Here is a 16,193-nt window from a genome sequence, read left to right on the forward strand (position 1 = left end):
AGTAAGCGGTCTGGTTAACTTTAATTTCTCCAAGACCCAGTTCCTGTCCATCTCTTTATTTAAAATTCCTCACAACTTTCCTCTCTCCTTTGACGATTCTGTAATTCCACCTATTAACTGAATGAACGTACTTGGTATTACTACAACATTCACTTTATCTTGGAAACCCCACATTACGGAAATAGCTAGTCTGCCCACATGAAACTGGGAGTCCTGTCTAGATGTCGAAATTTCTTTGGAAAAGTTACTTTGTTTATACAAAGGATTGACTTTTCTTTGTATGGAGTACTGCTCTCACATCCAGGGTGGTTCTAGCTCTGCAATCCTTACCTGATAGAGTTAAGTCGAAAGTGGCCAGACTTATCAACGCGCCTAAGATAACTCAAACTCGACCCTCTTGCCCTATCCAGGAATGCTGATTTTCTTTCCCTTTTTATAGGAATTACTCTAGGTTTTGCTCCCGAGAGCTGGCTACTTGTTTGCCTCTACAACTAGTTAGACCTCGCAATACTCGGCAAGCTGCTAGGTCACATGATTACTAGATGGCAGCTTGCAACTCAGGGATAGGTAGTTTTGTTAACTGTTTCTTTCCCTACACCTCGAAGCATTGGAACTCATGTCTTTCCCAATAACTGTCCCTGAAGCATAAGTTTTTTCACTTCCTCCAAAATTCGTCAATACTTTCCCTTTTCTCCCGCCCCCCACCCCCACCCCATTCATTAAACTTTCTATATTTCAATCAGGGGCCCCCGATCTTCTTGTGATTGGAGCCAACAACGTAATGATATATATATATATATATATATATATATATATATATATATATATATATATATATATATATATATATTTATTTTATATTTATTTTGCTTTGTCGCTGTCTCCCGCGTTTGCGAGGTAGCGCAAGGAAACAGACGAAAGAAATGGCCCAACCCACCCCCATACACATGTATATACATACACGTCCACACACGCAAATATACATACCTATACATCTCAATGTACACATATATATATACACACAGACACATACATATATACCCATGCACACAATTCACACTGCCTTTATTCATTCCCATCGCCACCTCGCCACACATAGAATATGTGTAGAAAGCGACTAGAGGGGACGGGAGCGGGGGGCCGGAAATCCTCCCCTCCTTGTATTAACTTTCTAAAATGGGAAACAGAAGAAGGAGTCACGCGGGGAGTGCTCATCCTCCTCGAAGGCTCAGAGTGGGGTGCCTAAATGTGTGTGGATGTAACCAAGATGTGAAAAAAGGAGAGATAGGTAGTATGTTTGAGGAAAGGAACCTGGATGTTTTGGCTCTGAGTGAAACGAAGCTCAAGGGTAAAGGGGAAGAGTGGTTTGGAAATGTCTGGGGAGTGAAGTCAGGGGTTAGTGAGAGGACAAGAGCAAGGGAAGGAGTAGCAATACTCCTGAAACAGGAGTTGTGGGAGTATGTGATAGAATGTAAGAAAGTAAATTCTCGATTAATATGGGTAAAATTGAAAGTTGATGGAGAGAGGTGGGTGATTATTGGTGCATATGCACCTGGGCATGAGAAGAAAGATCATGAGAGGCAAGTGTTTTGGGAGCAGCTAAATGAGTGTGTTAGCGGTTTTGATGCACGAGACCGGGTTATAGTGATGGGTGATTTGAATGCAAAGGTGAGTAATGTGGCAGTTGAGGGAATAATTGGTATGCATGGGGTGTTCAGTGTTGTAAATGGAAATGGTGAAGAGCTTGTAGATTTATGTGCTGAAAAAGGACTGATGATTGGGAATACCTGGTTTAAAAAGCGAGATATACATAAGTATACTTATGTAAGTAGAAGAGATGGCCAGAGAGCATTATTGGATTACGTGTTAATTGACAGGCGTGCGAAAGAGAGACTTTTGGATGTCAATGTGCTGAGAGGTGCAACTGGAGGGATGTCTGATCATTATCTTGTGGAGGCTAAGGTGAAGATTAGTATGGGTTTTCAGAAAAGAAGAGTAAATGTTGGGGTGAAGAAGGTGGTGAGAGTAAGTGAGCTTGGGAAGGAGACCTGTGTGAAGAAGTATCAGGAGAGACTGTGTACAGAATGGAAAAAGGTGAGAACAATGGAAGTAAGGGGAGTGGGGGAGGAATGGGATGTATTTAGGGAATCAGTGATGGATTGCGCAAAAGATGCTTGTGGCATGAGAAGAGTGGGAGGTGGGCTGTTTAGAAAGGGTAGTGAGTGGTGGGATGAAGAAGTAAGAGTATTAGTGAAAGAGAAGAGAGAGGCATTTGGACGATTTTTGCAGGGAAAAAATGCAATTGAGTGGGAGAAGTATAAAAGAAAGAGACAGGAGGTCAAGAGAAAGGTGCAAGAGGTGAAAAAAAGGGCAAATGAGAGTTGGGGTGAGAGACTATCAGTAAATTTTAGGGAGAATAAAAAGATGTTCTGGAAGGAGGTAAATAGGGTACGTAAGACAAGGGAGCAAATGGGAACTTCAGTGAAGGGCGTAAATGGGGAGGTGATAACAAGTAGTGGTGATGTGAGAAGGAGATGGAATGAGTATTTTGAAGGTTTGTTGAATGTGTCTGATGACAGAGTGGCAGATATAGGGTGTTTGGGTCGAGGTGGTGTGCAAAGTGAGAGGGTTAGGGAAAATGATTTGGTAAACAGAGAAGAGGTAGTAAAAGCTTTGCGGAAGGTGAAAGCCGGCAAGGCAGCAGGTTTGGATGGTATTGCAGTGGAATTTATTAAAAAAGGGGGTGACTGTATTGTTGACTGGTTGGTAAGGTTATTTAATGTATGTATGACTCATGGTGAGGTGCCTGAGGATTGGCGGAATGCGTGCATAGTGCCATTGTACAAAGGCAAAGGGGATAAGAGTGAGTGCTCAAATTACAGAGGTATAAGTTTGTTGAGTATTCCTGGTAAATTATATGGGAGGGTATTGATTGAGAGGGTGAAGGCATGTACAGAGCATCAGATTGGGGAAGAACAGTGTGGTTTCAGAAGTGGTAGAGGATGTGTGGATCAGGTGTTTGCTTTGAAGAATGTATGTGAGAAATACTTAGAAAAGCAAATGGATTTGTATGTAGCATTTATGGATCTGGAGAAGGCATATGATAGAGTTGATAGAGATGCTCTGTGGAAGGTATTAAGAATATATGGTGTGGGAGGCAAGTTGTTAGAAGCAGTGAAAAGTTTTTATCGAGGATGTAAGGCATGTGTACGTGTAGGAAGAGAGGAAAGTGATTGGTTCTCAGTGAATGTAGGTTTGCGGCAGGGGTGTGTGATGTCTCCATGGTTGTTTAATTTGTTTATGGATGGGGTTGTTAGGGAGGTAAATGCAAGAGTCTTGGAAAGAGGGGCAAGTATGAAGTCTGTTGGGGATGAGAGAGCTTGGGAAGTGAGTCAGTTGTTGTTCGCTGATGATACAGCGCTGGTGGCGGATTCATGTGAGAAACTGCAGAAGCTGGTGACGTTAAGTTAAGAGTAAATGTGAATAAGAGCAAGGTTATTAGGTACAGTAGGGCTGAGGGTCAAGTCAATTGGGAGGTAAGTTTGAATGGTGAAAAACTGGAGGAAGTGAAGTGTTTTAGATATCTGGGAGTGGATCTGTCAGCGGATGGAACCATGGAAGCGGAAGTGGATCATAGGGTGGGGGAGGGGGCGAAAATTTTGGGAGCCTTGAAAAATGTGTGGAAGTCGAGAACATTATCCCGGAAAGCAAAAATGGGTATGTTTGAAGGAATAGTAGTTCCAACAATGTTGTATGGTTGCGAGGCGTGGGCTATGGATAGAGTTGTGCGCAGGAGGATGGATGTGCTGGAAATGAGATGTTTGAGGACAATGTGTGGTGTGAGGTGGTTTGATCGAGTAAGTAACGTAAGGGTAAGAGAGATGTGTGGAAATAAAAAGAGCGTGGTTGAGAGAGCAGAAGAGAGTGTTTTAAAATGGTTTGGGCACATGGAGAGAATGAGTGAGGAAAGATTGACCAAGAGGATATATGTGTCGGAGGTGGAGGGAACGAGGAGAAGAGGGAGACCAAATTGGAGGTGGAAAGATGGAGTGAAAAAGATTTTGTGTGATCGGGGCCTGAACATGCAGGAGGGTGAAAGGAGGGCAAGGAATAGAGTGAATTGGAGCGATGTGGTATACAGGGGTTGACGTGCTGTCAGTGGATTGAATCAAGGCATGTGAAGCGTCCGGGGTAAACCATGGAAAGCTGTGTAGGTATGTATATTTGTGTGTGTGGACGTGTGTATGTACATGTGTATGGGGGGGGTTGGGCCATTTCTTTCGTCTGTTTCCTTGCGCTACCTCGCGACAAAGTATAAAAAAAAAAAAAAAAAAAAAAAAAAATATATATATATATATATATATATATATATATATATATATATATATATATATATATATATATATATATATATATATATATTATCCCTGGGGATAGGGGATTAAGAATACTTCCCACGTATTCCCTGCGTGTCGTAGAAGGCGACTAAAAGGGGAGGGAGCGGGGGGCTGGAAATCCTCCCCTCTCGGGTTTTTTTTTTTTTTTTTCAATTTTCCAAAAGAAGGAACAGAGAATTGGGCCAGGTGAGGGTATTCCCTCAAAGGCCCAGTCCTCTGTTCTTCTGTTCTTAACGCTACCTCGCTAATGCGGGAAATGGCGAATAGTTTGAAAGAAAGAAAGAAATATATATATATATATATATATATATATATATATATATATATATATATATATATATATATATATATATATATATATATACACGAACAAAGTGCATATGAACGCGCATCTTCATAGAACATACAAACCTCCAACAGACAGGATCAAACCCGGGGCCTCTATGCAACAGGCGGGAGCGGTACCACTAGGCTATGATCGCCCCTGATAAGGACGCGAGGTAGCGCCAGGAAACTACAGCAAAGGCCACATTCGTTCACACTTAGTCTCTAGCCGTCATGTGTAATGCAACGAAATCACAGCTCCTTTTCCACATCCAGGCCCCACAAAACTTTCCATGGTTTACCCCTGACGCTTCACATGCACGTAGACCCCGGTATACCACATCGTTCCAATTCACTCTATTCCTTGCACGCCTTTCACCCTCCTGTATGTTCGAGCCCCGATCGCTCAAAATCTTTTTCACTCCATCTTTCCACCTCCAATTTGGTCTCCCACTTCTCCTCGTTCCCTCCACCTCTAACACATATATCCTCTTTGTCAATCTTTCCTTGCTCATTCTCTCAATGTGACCAAACCATTTCAAAACACCCTTTTCTGCTCTCTCAACCACACTCTTTTTATTACCACACATCTCTCTTACCCTTTCATTCCTTACTCGATCAAACCACCTCACACCACATATTGTCCTCAAACATCTCATTTCCAACACATCCATCCTCCTCCGCACATGCCCTGGTTCAATCCATTGACAGCCCGTCGACCCCGGTATACCACATCGTTCCAATTCACTCTATTCCTTGCACGCCTTTCACCCTCCTGTATGGTCAGGCCCCGATCGCTCAAAATCTTTTTCACTCCATCCTTCCACCTCCAATTTGGCCTTCCGTTTCTCTTTCTTCCCTCCACCTATGACACATATATCCTCTTTCTCAATCTTTCCTCACTCATTCTCTCCATGAGACCAAACCGTTTCAACACACCCTCTTCTGCTCTCTCAACCACATTCTTTTTATTACACATCTCTCTTGTATTTTCTTTACTTACTCGATCAAACCACCTCACACTACATATTGTCCTCAAACATCTCATTTTCAACACATTCACCCTCCTCCGCACAACCCTATCTATAACCCATGCCTCGCAACCATATAACATTGTTGAAACCATTATTCCTTCAAACATACCAATTTTTGCTCTCCGAGATAACGTTCTCGTCTTCCACACATTCTTCAACGCTCCCAGAACCTTCGCCCACTCTCCCGCCCTGTGACTCGCATCCGCTTCCACTCTGAGATATCTAAAGCACTTCACTTCCTACAGTTTTTCTCCATTCAAACTTACTTCCCAATCAACTTGCCCCTCAATCGTACTAAACCTGATAACCTTGCTCTTATTCACATTTACTCTCAACTTTCTTCTTTCACACACTTTACCACACTCAGTCACCAACCTCTGCAGTTTCTCACCCAAATCAGCCACCAGTGTTGTACTCACTTCCCAAGCCCTCTCATTCATAAGAGATTGCATAATTGTCCCTCTCTACAAAACTCTTGCATTCACCTCCCTAACCACCCCATCCATAAACAAATTAAACAACCATGGAGACATCACGCATCACTGCAGCAAAGCGACATTCACTGAGAACCAATCACTTTCCTCTCTTCCTACTCGTACACATGCCTTACATCCTTTGTAACAACTTTTCACTGCTTCTAGCAACTTTCCACAAAGCATCTCTATCAACACTATCATGTGCCTTCTCCAGATCCATAAAAACTACATACAAATCAATCTGTTTTTCTAAATATTTCTCACGTGCATTCTTCAAAGGAAACACCTAATCCACACATCCTCTATCACTTCTGAAACCACACTGCTCTTCCCCAATCTGATGCTCTGTACATGCCTTCACCCTCTCAATCAATAACTTCCCATATAATTTCCCAGGAATACTCAACAAACTTATATCTCTTTTATTTGAACACTCACCTTTATCCCCTTTGCCTTTCTGCAATGGTACTATGCATGCATTCCGCCAATCCTCAGGCGCTTCACCACGATCCATACATTGAATATCCCTTCCAACCAATCAACACAGTCACCCCCTTTTTTGGATAGATTCCACTGCAATACCATCCAGACCCGTTGCCTTGCCGGCTTTCATCTTCCGCAAAGTTTTCACTACCTCTTCTCTGTTTACCAAGCCATTCTCCCTGACCCTCTCACTTCGCACGCCATCTCGACCAAAACACCCTATACTTTCCACTTTATCATCAAGCACATTCAACAAACCTTTAAAACACTCACTCCATCTCCTTCTCACTTCATCACTACTTGTTATTACCTCCCCATTTGCCCCCTTCACCGATGTTCCCATTTCTTTCTTTTCTTACGCACTTTATTTACCTCTTTCCAAAACATCTTTTTATTCTCCTTAAAATTTAATGATACTCTCTCACTCCAACTCTCATTTGCCCTTTTTTCACCTTTTGCACCTTTCTCTTTACCTCCTGCCGCTTTCTTTTATACATCTCCTAGTCTTTTGCAGTATTTCTCTGCAAAAATCGTCCAAACGCCTCTCTCTTCTCTTTCACTAACAATCTTACTTCTTCACCCCACCACTCACTACCCTTTGTAAACTGCTCACTTCCCATCTTACTCATGCCACATGCATATTTTGCACAAGCCATCACTGCTTTCCAAAATACATCGAATTACTCCCCCACTCCCCTTACGTCATTTGTTCTCACCTTTTGCCATTCTGGACTCAATCTCTCCTCAGTCTTCCTCACACAAGTCTCCTTTCCAGGTTCACTTGCTCTCACCACTCTCTTCTCCCCTCCATTCTTCTTCTTTGGAAATCTTCGCCTTCGCCTCCACAAGATAGTGATGAGACATCCCTCCAGATGCCGCTCTCAGCACATTTGGACGATTTTTGTAGGGAGATAATGCAAATGACTGGGAGATGTATAGAAGAAAGAGGCAGGAGCTCAAGAGAAAGGTGTAAGAGGTGAAAAAGAGGGTTGGGGTGAGAGAGTATCATCAAATTGTAGGGAGAATAAAAAGATGTTTTGGAAGGCGGTAAATAAAGTGCGTAAGACAAGGGAACAAATGGGAATATCAGTGTAGGGGGCTAATGGGGAGGTGATAACAAGTAGTAGTGGTGTGAGAAGGAGATGGAGCGAGTATTTTGAAGGTTTGTTGAATGTGTTTGATGATAGAGTGGCAGATGTAGGGTGTTTTGGTCGAGGCGGTGTGCAAAGTGAGAGGATTAGGGAGAATGATTTGGTAAACAGAGAAGAGGTAGTAAAAGCTTTGCGGAAGATGAAAGCCGGCAAGGCAGCGGGTTTGGATGGCATTGCAGTAGAATTTATTAATAAAGGGGGTGACTGTTGTTGACTAGTTGGTAAGGTTATCAAATGTATATATGACTCATGATGAGGTGCCTGAGGACTGGCGGAATGCTTGCATAGTGCCATTGTACAAAGGCAAAGGGGATAAGAGTGAGTGCTCAAATTACAGAGGTATACGTTTGTTGAGTATTCCTGGGAAATTATATGGAAGGGTATTAATTGAGAGGGTGAAGGCATGTACAGAGCATCAGATTGGGGAAGAGCAGTGTGGTTTCAGAAGTGGTAGAGGATGTGTGGATCAGGTGTTTGCTTTGAAGTATGTATGTGAGAAATACTTAGAAAAGCAAATGGATTTGTATGTAGCATTTATGGATCTGGAGAAGGCATATGGTAGAGTTGATAGAGATGCTCTGTAGAAGGTATCAAGAATATATGGTGTGGGAGGCAAGTTGTTAGAAGCAGTGAAAAGTTTTTATCGAGGATGTAAGGCATGTGTATGTGTAGGAAGAGAGGAAAGTGACTGGTTCTCAGTGAATGTTGGTTTGCGGCAGGAGTGGGTGATGTCTTCATCGTTGTTTAATTTATCTATGGATAGGGATGTTAGGGAGGTGAAGGCAAGAGTTTTGGAAAGAAGGGCAAGTATGCGGTCTGTTGTGGATGAGAGAGCTTGGGAAGTGAGTCAGTTGTTGTTCGCTGATGATGCAGCACTGGTGGCTGATTCGGGTGAGAAACTGCAAAAGCTGGTGACTGAGCTTGGTAAAATGTGTGAAAGAAGAAAGCTGAGAGTAAATGTGAATAAGAGCAAGGTTATTAGGTACAGTAGGGTTTAGGGACAAGTCAATTGGGAGGTAAGTTTGAATGGAGAAAAACTGGAGGAAGTAAAGTGTTTTTGATATCTGGGAGTGGATTTGGCTGCGGATGGAACCATGGAAGCGGAAATGAGTCACAGGGTGAGGGAGGGGCGAAAGTTCTGGGAGCGTTGAAAAATGTGTGGAAGTCGAGAACGTTATCTTGGAAAGCAAAAATGGGTATGTTTGAAGGAATAGCGGTTCCATGAACGTTATATGGTTGCGAGTCATGGGCTATAGATAGAGTTGTGCGGAGGAGGGTGGATATGCTGGAAATGAGATGTTTGAGGACTGTATGTGTGTGAGGTGGTTTGATCGAGTAAGTAATGAAAGGGTAAGAGGGATGTGTGGTAATAAAATGAGTGAGGTTGAGAGAGCAGAAGAGGGTGTTTTGAAATGGCTTGGTCACATGAGTGAGGAATGAGTGAGGAAAGATTGACAAAGAGGATATATGTGTCAGAGGTGGAGGGAACGAGAAGTGGGAGACCAAATTGGAGGTGGAGAGATGGAGTGAAAAAGATTTTGAGTGATCGGGGCCTGAACATGCAGGAGGGTGAAAGGCGTGCAAGGAACAGAGTGAATTGGAACGATGTGGTATACCGGGGTCAACGTGCTGTCAATGGATTGAACCAGGGCATGTTTAGCGTCTGGGGTAAACCATGGAATGTTTTGTGGAGCCTGGATGTGGAAAGGGAGCTGTGGTTTCGGTGGATTATACGTGACAGATAGAGAGTGAGTGTGAACGAATGTGGCCTTTGTTGTCTTTTCCTAGCGCTACCTCGCGCACATGTGGGGGGAAGGTGTTTCATTTCATGTGTGGCGGGGTGGCGACGGCAGTGAATAAGAGTAGACAGTATGAATTATGTATATGTGTATATGTATATGTCTGGGTATATATATATATATATATATATATATATATATATATATATATATATATATATATATATATATATATATATTATATTTATATTTTTTATACTTTGTCGCTGTCTCCCGCGTTTGCGAGGTAGCGCAAGGAAACAGACGAAAGAAATGGCCCAACCCCCCCCATACACATGTATATACATACGTCCACACACGCAAATATACATACCTACACAGCTTTCCATGGTTTACCCCAGACGCTTCACATGCCTTGATTCAATCCACTGACAGCACGTCAACCCCGGTATACCACATCGCTCCAATTCACTCTATTCCTTGCCCTCCTTTCACCCTCCTGCATGTTCAGGCCCCGATCACACAAAATCTTTTGCACTCCATCTTTCCACCTCCAATTTGGTCTCCCTCTTCTCCTCGTTCCCTCCACCTCCGACACATATATCCTCTTGGTCAATCTTTCCTCACTCATTCTCTCCATGTGCCCAAACCACTTCAAAACACCCTTTTCTGCTCTCTCAACCACGCTCTTTTTATTTCCACACATCTCTCTTACCCTTACGTTACTCACTCGATCAAACCACCTCACACCACACATTGTCCTCAAACATCTCATTTCCAGCACATCCATCCTCCTGCGCACAACTCTATCCATAGCCCACGCCTCGCAACCATACAACATTGTTGGAACCACTATTCCTTCAAACATACCCATTTTTGCTTTCCGAGATAATGTTCTCGACTTCCACACATTCTTCAAGGCCCCCAGAATTTTCGCCCCCTCCCCCACCCTATGAAAGGGAGAACTAAAAGATTCTTGGTGTCAGTGGGAGGTTTGGGCTCAACTCCATAAAACGATTTCTTTGCTAACTTAAGGGATTTATCAATGAAAGATCTAGGGTACTTTAACTTAGATCCAATAGAATATATCTTCTCAAACTCATCATCAATAAACTCTGGACTGCAAAGACGTAATGCCCTAAGGAACATAGATTGAAATGATGATGATTTAACTGTCATGTTGAGATGAGTAATAATGGATATATGAGCATACATTGGTGTGTTTTCTGTATATGCTAAACTTAAACTTGTTTCCTTGTCTATGGAAAATGGTAACATACCATTATTTTCATTTTCTACAGTTAATTTGATGGATGGTACTAAATTGTTAAGTAAGGGAAGAAATATTTGTAAATTTTCATTTGTTGGCCAAACACAAAGAATATCATCTACATACCTAAACCAAATTGCATTAGAAGGTAAGATATCTTTTAGTAATTTTGTTTCAAAAAATTCCATATAAAGATTACTAAGTACATGTGAAAGAGGGTTACCCATTGCCACACCAAATTTTTGAGCAAAATAATATCCATTAAATTGAAATGATCATTGTATTGACTGGAGTAACGTCATCTCAGTTATTAACTCTAACTCTATTACCAAGAGAAATATAATTGAATCTCCTATTATTGAATACACAAAGAATTATAATCTTAACATTAGTGATTGTCTATACAAATTAGATAACTTTTTTGTTGACAAGATTTGTAAAATGATAAGTTTATGAACGCTCGTTGTATGTTTTGGACAATCACATGTTTGCCAAATGGCATCCTAGCTTCGTCTCTTCGATGTATATTAGCTGACTGTTATATTTCTCTCCTGTGTCTCCCCTGATGATATGATTATTACACGAAAGTGCACTTGGGAACTTTTCGTGTTTCATTTTCCCCGTGGACTCATAGGAATATCTTGATCACGCGCAAAATTGTGACCCTTTCCAATGTAAATATATATATATATATATATATATATTTTTTTTATACTTTGTCGCTGTCTCCCGCGTTTGCGAGGTAGCGCAAGGAAACAGACGAAAGAAATGGCCCAACCCACCCCCATACACATGTATATACATACGTCCACACACGCAAATATACATACCTACACAGCTTTCCATGGTTTACCCCAGACGCTTCACATGCCTTGATTCAATCCACTGACAGCACGTCAACCCCGGTATACCACATCGCTCCAATTCACTCTATTCCTTGCCCTCCTTTCACCCTCCTGCATGTTCAGGCCCCGATCACACAAAATCTTTTTCACTCCATCTTTCCACCTCCAATTTGGTCTCCCTCTTCTCCTTGCTCCCTCCACCTCCGACACATATATCCTCTTGGTCAATCTTTCCTCACTCATCCTCTCCATGTGCCCAAACCACTTCAAAACACCCTCTTCTGCTCTCTCAACCACGCTCTTTTTATTTCCACACATCTCTCTTACCCTTACGTTACTCACTCGATCAAACCACCTCACACCACACATTGTCCTCAAACATCTCATTTCCAGCACATCCATCCTCCTGCGCACAACTCTATCCATAGCCCACGCCTCGCAACCATACAACATTGTTGGAACCAATATTCCTTCAAACATACCCATTTTTGCTTTCCGAGATAATGTTCTCGACTTCCACACATTCTTCAAGTCCCCCAGAATTTTCGCCCCCTCCCCCACCCTATGATCCACTTCCGCTTCCATGGTTCCATCCGCTGCCAGATCCACTCCCAGATATCTAAAACACTTCACTTCCTCCAGTTTTTCTCCATTCAAACTCACCTCCCAATTGACTTGACCCTCAACCCTACTGTACCTAATAACCTTGCTCTTATTCACATTTACTCTTAACTTTCTTCTTCCACACACTTTACCAAACTCAGTCACCAGCTTCTGCAGTTTCTCACATGAATCAGCCACCAGCGCTGTATCATCAGCGAACAACAACTGACTCACTTCCCAAGCTCTCTCATCCCCAACAGACTTCATACTTGCCCCTCTTTCCAAAACTCTTGCATTTACCTCCCTAACAACCCCATCCATAAACAAATTAAACAACCATGGAGACATCACACACCCCTGCCGCAAACCTACATTCACTGAGAACCAATCACTTTCCTCTCTTCCTACACGTACACATGCCTTACATCCTCGATAAAAACTTTTCACTGCTTCTAACAACTTTCCTCCCACACCATATATTTTTAATACCTTCCACAGAGCATCTCTATCAACTCTATCATATGCCTTCTCCAGATCCATAAATGCTACATACAAATCCATTTGCTTTTCTAAGTATTTCTCACATACATTCTTCAAAGCAAACACCTGATCCACACATCCTCTACCACTTCTGAAACCACACTGCTCTTCCCCAATCTGATGCTCTGTACATGCCTTCACCCTCTCAATCAATACCCTCCCATATAATTTACCAGGAATACTCAACAAACTTATACCTCTGTAATTTGAGCACTCACTCTTATCCCTTTGCCTTTGTACAATGGCACTATGCACGCATTCCGCCAATCCTCAGGCACCTCACCATGAGTCATACATACATTAAATAACCTTACCAACCAGTCAACAATACAGTCACCCCCTTTTTTAATAAATTCCACTGCAATACCATCCAAACCTGCTGCCTTGCCGGCTTTCATCTTCCGCAAAGCTTTCACTACCTCTTCTCTGTTTACCAAATCATTTTCCCTAAGCCTCTCACTTTGCACACCACCTCGACCAAAACACCCTATATCTGCCACTCTATCATCAAACACATTCAACAAACCTTCAAAATACTCACTCCATCTCCTTCTCACATCACCACTACTTGTTATCACCTCCCCATTTGCGCCCTTCACTGAAGTTCCCATTTGCTCCCTTGTCTTACGCACTTTATTTACCTCCTAGCAGAACATCTTTTTATTCTCCCTAAAATTTAATGATACTCTCTCACCCCAACTCTCATTTGCCCTTTTTTTCACCTCTTGCACCTTTCTCTTGACCTCCTGTCTCTTTCTTTTATACATCTCCCACTCAGTTGCATTTTTTCCCTGCAAAAATCGTCCAAATGCCTCTCTCTTCTCTTTCACTAATACTCTTACTTCTTCATCCCACCACTCACTACCCTTTCTAATCAACCCACCTCCCACTCTTCTCATGCCAAAAGCATCTTTTGCGCAATCCATCACTGATTCCCTAAATACATCCCATTCCTCCCCCACTCCCCTTGCTTCCATTGTTCTCACCTTTTTCCATTCTGTACTCAGTCTCTCCTGGTACTTCCTCACACAAGTCTCCTTCTCAAGCTCACTTACTCTCACCACCCTCTTCACCCCACCATTCACTCCTCTTTTCTGAAAACCCATACAAATCTTCACCTTAGCCTCCACAAGATAATGATCAGACATCCCTCCAGTTGCACCTCTCAGCACATTAACATCCAAAAGTCTCTCTTTCGCACGCCTGTCAATTAACACGTAATCCAATAACGCTCTCTGGCCATCTCTCCTACTTACATAAGTATACTTATGTATATCTCGCTTTTTAAACCAGGTATTCCCAATCATCAGTCCTTTTTCAGCACATAAATCTACAAGCTCTTCACCATTTCCATTTACAACACTGAACACCCCATGTATACCAATTATTCCCTCAACTGCCACATTACTCACCTTTGCATTCAAATCACCCATCACTATAACCCGGTCTCGTGCATCAAAACCACTAACACACTCATTTAGCTGCTCCCAAAACACTTTCTTTCATACTATTCGCCATTTCCCGCGTTAGCAAGGTAGCGTTAGGAACAGAGGACTGGGCTTTTGAGGGAATATACTCACCTGGCCCCCTTCTCTGTTCCTTCTTTTGGAAAATTGAAAAAAAAAAAAAAACGAGAGGGAAGGATTTCCAGCCACCCGGTCCCTCCCCTTTTAGTCGCCTTCTACGACACGCAGGGAATACGTGGGAAGTATTCTTTCTCCCCTATTCCCAGGGAGACATCACATATATATATATATATATATATATATATATATATATATATATATATATATATATATATATATATATATATATATATATATATATATATGTATATATATATATATATATATATATATATATATATATATATGTGTGTGTGTGTGTGTGTGTGTGTTTCCTACATCAGCACCACTTCATATAAACTGGTTCAGCCCAATGATAGCACACACCCTGTATACCTCATCACATCCATTCCTATTCCTTGCATGATTCATACCCTACCCCATAATCAGCTCCAATCACCCAAAGCATCTATCACTTTACACTTCATTCTCTGTTTCCTCCAATTCCTCCAATTCTCAAACATTTCCTCATTAATCAGTCTCTCCTCACTCATCCTCTTCATATGTTCAAATCGTTTCAGCAAACCCTCTTCAACATTCAACCATAATCTTCTTGCTATCAAAATTCATCTCTTACTCACTCAACCCCACTCACAACACATAACGTCCTGCGGCCCCTGCAGTATATCCATCCTCTTCTGTACTTATTCATTTACGACATATCTATCTATTTTTGTTAATAAATCATAAACGAATATGCGATTCACGAATATGTTCTCAGCAACAAGAAAAAAGAAACATGAAAACTTAAGAATGCTTTCATGATCCACATCTTCAGGATGATAGAAAATGAACAAATGTTCATTACCTCTGTACTCTTGAAGACGTGAATCATTCATGAAAACATTTTAGAATCTTCAAGTCTCTTTTTCCTTGATGTTACCGACATATTCGTGAATTGCATGCATGTTTACGATTTCTTAGCAAAAACTGATAGAAAAATGGGCCTTAGATATGTAAGTACAGAAGAGGATGGATATACTGGAAAAGCCCCAGAATATTACGCGCTGTGAAGAAGGTTGATCAAGTAAGAATATATATATATATATATATATATATATATATATATATATATATATATATATATATATATATATATATATATAGTGCATAGTGCCATTGTACAAAGGCAAAGGGGATAAGAGTGAGTGCTCACTTTACAGAGGTATAAGTTTGTTGAGTATTCATGGTAAATTATATGGGAGGGTATTGATTGAGAGGGTGAAGGCATGTACAGAGCATCAGATTGGGGAAGAGCAGTGTGGTTTCAGAAGTGGTAGAGGATGTGTGGATCAGGTGTTTGCTTTGAAGAATGTATGTGAGAAATACTTAGAAAAGCAAATGGATTTGTATGTAGCATTTATGGATCTGGAGAAGGCATATGATAGAGTTGATAGAGATGCTCTGTGGAAGGTATTAAGAATATATAGTGTGGGAGGAAAGTTGTTAGAAGCAGTGAAAAGTTTTTATCGAGGATGTAAGGCATGTGTACGTGTAGGAAGAGAGGAAAGTGATTGGTTCTCAGTGAATGTAGGTTTGCGGAAGGGGTGTGTGATGTCTCCATGGTTGTTTAATTTGTTTATGGATGGGGTTGTTAGGGAGGTAAATGCAAGAGTTTTGGAAAGAGGGGCAAGTATGAAGTCTGTTGGGGATGAGAGAGCTTGGGAAGTGAGTCAGTTGTTGTTCGCTGATGATACAGCGCTGGT

This window comes from Panulirus ornatus, chromosome 15 (genome assembly GCF_036320965.1).
Source record: "Panulirus ornatus isolate Po-2019 chromosome 15, ASM3632096v1, whole genome shotgun sequence".
Taxonomy (NCBI): domain Eukaryota; kingdom Metazoa; phylum Arthropoda; class Malacostraca; order Decapoda; family Palinuridae; genus Panulirus; species Panulirus ornatus.